At 27.4% G+C, this 6,958-nt stretch overlaps 1 long non-coding RNA gene across 1 annotated transcript in view; it reads right to left on the bottom strand.

Moving 5' to 3' along the window:
- Positions 1–2,683: 2,683 nt before the first annotated feature.
- Positions 2,684–6,958, bottom strand: part of LOC117115690 — a 4,905-nt gene continuing 630 nt past the window's right edge. Inside the window, exons 2-3 of the long non-coding RNA XR_004446593.1 lie at positions 4,107–4,168; positions 2,684–3,541 (exon numbers count right to left, since the gene is read on the bottom strand). This is a non-coding gene — a long non-coding RNA (uncharacterized LOC117115690). The remainder of the gene's footprint in view (positions 3,542–4,106; positions 4,169–6,958) is intronic.

Raw genomic sequence — 6,958 nt, 5'->3', positions numbered from 1 at the left:
GATATGCACAGATAAACAGTGATAAGGGAGCGGCGCAATGAATGACCAAATGGTGGAATGTGACAAAGCATTATATAGTTAAGAGGATTAGCTAATGATGACAGATCTTACACATAATATATTATAGTTAATATATACACTAATCGGAAAATATTTAGCTAAAAATACCGCATGAAAAATTATTAGCAAGTAAATAATAATAATGAAATCTTGTACGGCGCACGTATCCATCCCACAGAGCTGTGCTCCCTTCACCATTTCCACTTGCAAAGAGTAACAGCCTTGTTTGTTAAATGTAACCAGAAGAAGAATCTAAACGAAGACAAGAAAACACTTCAAACTTCACGAAAACTCTACTTGGCCCTGTACATTTTATTTTGTGGTGAACGTCATACCACCAATGAAGATGACTTTTTTTGGAATTCACTGAGTGGCAGTTTACTTAACCATTTACAATTTTTTTAATATATGTATACATATACACATGTATACATATACACATGTATACATATACACATGTATACATATACACATGTATCATATACACATGTATACATATACACATGTATACATATACACATGTATACATATACACATGTATACATATACACATGTATACATATACACATGTATACATATACACATGTATACATATACACATGTATATACATATACACATGTATATACATATACACATGTATATACATATACACATGTATATACATATACACATGTATATACATATACACATGTATATACATATACACATGTATATACATATACACATGTATATATATATATACATATACATATACATATACATACATACACATATACATATACATAAACATATACATATACATACATACACATATACATACACATATACACACATACATACATATACATATACATACACATATATACACATATACATACATATACATATACATACACATATATACACATATACATACATATACATATACATACACATATATACACATATACATACATATACATACACATATATACACATATACATACATATACATATACATACACACACACGCACACATATACACACACACATACGCACACATACACATATACACACACACATACGCATACATACGCATATACACACACATACGCATACATACGCATATACACACACATACGCATACACATACGCATATACACACACACATACGCATACATACGCATATACACGCACACATACGCATACATACGCATATACACGCACACATACGCATACATACGCATATACACGCACACATACGCATACATACGCATATACACGCACACATACGCATACATACGCATATACACGCACACATACGCATACATACGCATATACACGCACACATACGCATACATACGCATATACACGCACACATACGCATATACACGCACACATACGCATACATACGCATATACACGCACATATACGCATATATACGCACATATACGCACATATACGCATATATACGCACATATACGCGCACATATACGCATATATACGCACATATACGCGCACATATACGCATATATACGCACATATACGCGCACATATACGCATATATACGCACATATACGCGCACATATACACACACACATATACACATATACACATATACACACACACATACATGTATGTATGTATATACACACACACATACATGTATGTATGTATATACACACACACATACATGTATGTATGTATATACACACACACATACATGTATGTATGTATATACACACACACAAACATGTATGTATATACACACACACATACATGTATGTATATACACACACACATACATGTATGTATATACACACACACATACATGTATGTATATACACACACACATACATGTATGTATATATACATATATACACACACATACACATACATATACACATATATATATATATATATACATGTGTGTGTGTATGTATATGTATATATATATATATATATGTGTATATATATATGTATATATATGTGTATGTATATGTATATATATGTATGTGTATGTATATGTATATATATGTATATATATGTATGTGTATGTATATGTATGTGTGTGTATATGTATATATATGTATATATGTATATGTATATGTATATAAGTATATATATATATTTATATATATGTATATATATGTATGCATGTATGTATGCATGTATATACTTTAACTATAATTATAAAATAACAAACAATGAATTTATCTAGACCTTTGATTCAAATTTATTAATATTAAAAGTCACAATTGTATGTGCATAGTATTATACAGATGAATGTCAAATAATTTAAGTAAAAATGTTAAAAAAAAAGGTTTATACAAATATATTTGAAACCCTTATACACATAATTTCTATGAATACAGTCGAACGTGGAAAAATAATAATTTCACTATAGTCGACAGTTTTTAGTTAAATATTAATTAATTTTTTTACAGTAAAAATTATAACTAAATTTGACACAAAATTATTTGAATAAATTAAATAATTAACTTTATAGTCATAATCATATATGCATAGTAACATATATATACACATAAATGTCAAAAAATGAAAGTAAACATGTTATAAAGAAGGTTTATAAATTATTATTTGAAACCCTTTACACACATAATTTCTATGAATACAGTCGATCATGGAATAAAAATAATTTCACTATAGCCAACAGTTTTTAGTTAAATATAAAATATTTTTTTTTACAAGAGAAATTATAACTAAAGGAATTGGGCCCAACAATATATGTTGAAATTAAATAACTGTTTTCATACAGTTCAAACACATTTTCCCTCAATGGTTCCTGAAATTAAGCATCAAACATTGAGGATTTAATTTTAAACAGATTACTGAAATTAGTCAATGGTACATAATGAGAGGCAGAAAAGTTGATAAAATAGCCTTAATGATGATGATAAGAAATGATTATTGCATGAAGAAAACCATATTATGGAGAATGATGTTTTTAAATAAACAATGACATGTAGGATTAAATATTTATATTTTTTTTTTGTCCAAAAGATGCAATGCAGTACTATACATAAAATTCAATACCAAAAAATTAGCAGCTTATAAGAAAATGTTTATTATGATCTCAAGAGCCAATGCCTCTCATATATATCATAATTCACAAAAAAAATGGTAATTCTGAATTCTTACAATTTCTAAAATAACAAGTTGTAACTACATCCAATATTAAAATCTTATCTTTCCTCAAGAAATATGAATCTATAATACTTTGTATGTTCAGTGAATGACACATATCCCTTTTACTAGACCTATAATCTTCCTTTGTACAAATTATTAATCTGTGATCATCAATATAACATTGCTTAGATTTCCCTGACTGGACATTGTAATTTTGTAGACTTCTCTTCACAGCCTGTTATTGAAATGTATATTAATTCTCTCTGCACAGAAGTGAAATTAAACAGTCTACCGTTGAGGTCAAACATTAAATCCATCTGACAGGGTAAATCTTGGATTCAAAACTATAGGCTGAAAGAAAGAAAAAAATATTACAGCTTCATATACAATTTAACAATTTTTGTAATAAAAATACAATTTTTAAATGTGAGTGACTTTCTTGTGGAGAAACATCGCCACTGTAAATTAAAGATAATTAATTTTTTTCCCTGAAAAACATAACCATTTTAAACTTCTGTAATAATGATAGGCAGAACTTAGACAGATTTGGTGATTTGTTAGCTGCTGTAAAAAAATGCATACAATCACCCATGAGAATCATTGTTTATATGGCCCTATTTAGTAATAAGTTTCACTACAAATACTTCTTGGAAGTGGGGGAGTTTGTGCATTAATCATGGTCTTACATGTATATGTATTGTATGACAAGGGGAAATGATATTCTTCAACTAAAATACTGTAGGATTCTAGATGGAGCAGTAGAAGTTGTATGAGGTGTATGAATTATTATTTGTTTTTTTTTTTTTTTGATTACTTATAATTTTTACTGTTATATAGATTGTGAATTGTGCAATAGGCTACACAATTCTCTTTTATGTGTATTCACAAACTTAATACAGTGATTAGAATCACCTACCTTATGCATGTTCTGTTAAGCATAAACTTGCTCCCAGTTTAACTGCTTGCATACAATATTTTCTGTAGAGTAAAAGAAGTGAGATTTAGTCACATTTCAATTATTGCATTCTTTTACAGGACTAATGAAAGTAATATACCCCTTTAAAACTTCCCCTAAGCCCAAACTCATCAACAAAATATTGGCCACACTAATATCCTTGCCGAGTTCATATAGCTAGAACCATCAGCAAAATTCATCTAAGGGATAGACAAAATGAGATCAACAATAATTAAATTTAAGTTAAATTATATGCCGTAACATTTATAGGATTTAGGCAAAAAATGAAAAACTATGTTTTTCTGAGATGTAGATATACATTTAATAAAGTGAAGGATTGACAATGAGGGGCAGCAATGAGACCATCATATTACATATTGACCTAATAAATTGCCTAAAACATTTCAATAAAACACATTTTAATGATATAATGTGAGTCCTAATAATAAGATTATTATAACAAAGCTATTTGTAATTTCATTGGGTATCTTAATAATGTGTGGACAGACATGTGTGTTTTTAGAACTCACAAGCTACTTTATCATTGACTTGAGGGTTTTTTTCTAGATCAAGTGCAGTCTGTCAGAGATACGGTAGTCCTAATTTATTGAAAAACACATTACGTAAATGCATGTAATCTGCAATAATAACAAAATAAACAAATAATAATAAAATAATAAATAAATAATGATATAAAAATAATAGATTATACAAGTCCGGAGAGTTTAAGGATTTTAAAAATTGTTCTCTTTTAAATTGTTTCACAAATTTTTGTGTTACTTTTTTTTTTAAATATTAATAAAAGAAAACAAACCTAACACTTATTGTTTAAATCCCTGATTTAGAAATGATTTTTCATGTATAAACTTTCTTTTTAAAATATTTTTATATGTATTTTATTCATTGTTTACATTTTTTTTTAATAATTTAATAAAAGAAAACAACACTTATTGTTTAAATCCCTGATTTAGAAATGATTTTTCATGTATAAACTTTCTTTTTAAAATATTTTTATATGTATTTTATTCATTGTACATTGTTTGATATATTATACCATGGCAAAATGAATATCGCTTTGGATAATAAAGTATTTTTTAATTGAATTTGAATTTAAATGAATTGGCAACTTGTGAAGTACTTTGAAACAAAGTGCTGTATGAATACTGGACACTGAGGATGAAATTGGCGTGATCAGAATTTAATTTGCAGGATTACACTGAGAAGTAATCTAACTCATATTTGTGTACAAAATTGCTGGTAGAGAGGTAGGCCTAGGTGTGCAAAAACATCATAAGGCCAAGGTTACTGCATATAATATATAACCATCTATGTTGAAATATTGGAGAAAAAACCTTAAATTAAATTAGGCCAAATAAAAAAATACTTGTTTAGCATCACCTCTTTAAAATTAAATAGTTATGTTGGGAGGTGATTTTTTTTTTATCAATTAATATATAGTATCAATAATCCTTGTTAGATCAGATGCTACCTTAGCAGTGCCATGCCTAGGCACAACTTACTGTACATACCCACTCAATAGCGGATCCAAAAATTTGAAATAGAGAGGGCCCAGGGATGGACAAATCCACAGGTTGTGGGTCTGTACACATCAGCCCCACCACGGTTTTGGCTAAGGCGAGAAAATTTATGATTATTGCACCTCTATATGATTGGAAATGGCACTCTCAGCACTCTCAAAATATATTTAAATATATTTTATTATTATTATTATTATTATTATTATTAATAGTTTTATTATTAATAGTTTTATTATTACTAATATAATAATTATTATTATCAATAGTGTATCCTTGTATAATTTTCCTTTTTTGCCTATTTTTTTGTTATTTTGAAAACTTTAGGTGGAGACCCGTCCAGCTGGGCTCGCCCTTAAATCCACCACTGTTTCAAAAAATTAAAAATCTTTAGTTTTATTTAAAAAAAACACACGTGTTTTACAACCATAATTAAAGCATAGCGTAATCTATGAATGAATGAATGAAAATATGAATATATATAATGAATGAATAAAAATGAATGATTAAAAATAAATGAATAAATAAAATCGAATGAATAAATAAAAATGAATGAATGAATAAATGAATGAATGCATTATTAAATGAATAGATGAATGAATATGTGATTGAGTGAGTGGGTGAATAAATGAATGAATTAAATAAAAAAGGAATGAGTGAAAAAATTAGTGAGTAAATGGATGAATGAATAGATGGAATATTACTATTATTATTATTATTATTATTATTATTATTATTATTATTATTATTATTATTATTATGGTATCCTTTTATCCTTGTATAATTTCCTTTTTTCCCCATTTTTTTTTTATTTTGGAAACTTTAGGTGGGGACCAGGCCAGCTGGGCCCCTTTTAAATCCGCCACTGTTCCAAAAAAAATATTATTTTTAGTTCCAATCAAAAAATACACATTTGTTTTATAACCATAATTATTAATATGAATGAATAAAAATGAATAATTGAAAATGAATGAATAAAATCAAATGAATAAACGAAAATGAATTAATGAATAAATGAATGAAAAAATGAATAAATGAATGAATTAATTAATTAATGAGTGAGTGAGTAAGTGAGTAAATAAATGAATTAATGCATGAATAAATGAATGGATGAATGAATAAGTGAGTGGGTGAGTGAATGAATGAATGAATGATTAAATGAATGAATGAATGCATAAATAAATAAATGGATGAATGATTTAGTGATTGAATGAGTGGGTGAATAAATGAATAAATAAAATAATGAATGAATGAGTAAAAAAAATGAGTGAGTGTAAA

This window comes from Anneissia japonica, unplaced genomic scaffold, assembly GCF_011630105.1.
Source record: "Anneissia japonica isolate Jap-2015-1 unplaced genomic scaffold, ASM1163010v1 scaffold4180_len100848_cov103, whole genome shotgun sequence".
NCBI lineage: Eukaryota > Metazoa > Echinodermata > Crinoidea > Comatulida > Comatulidae > Anneissia > Anneissia japonica.
Note: the sequence above shows the minus strand (reverse complement) of the source record. Positions and strands in the feature narration are given on the sequence as shown.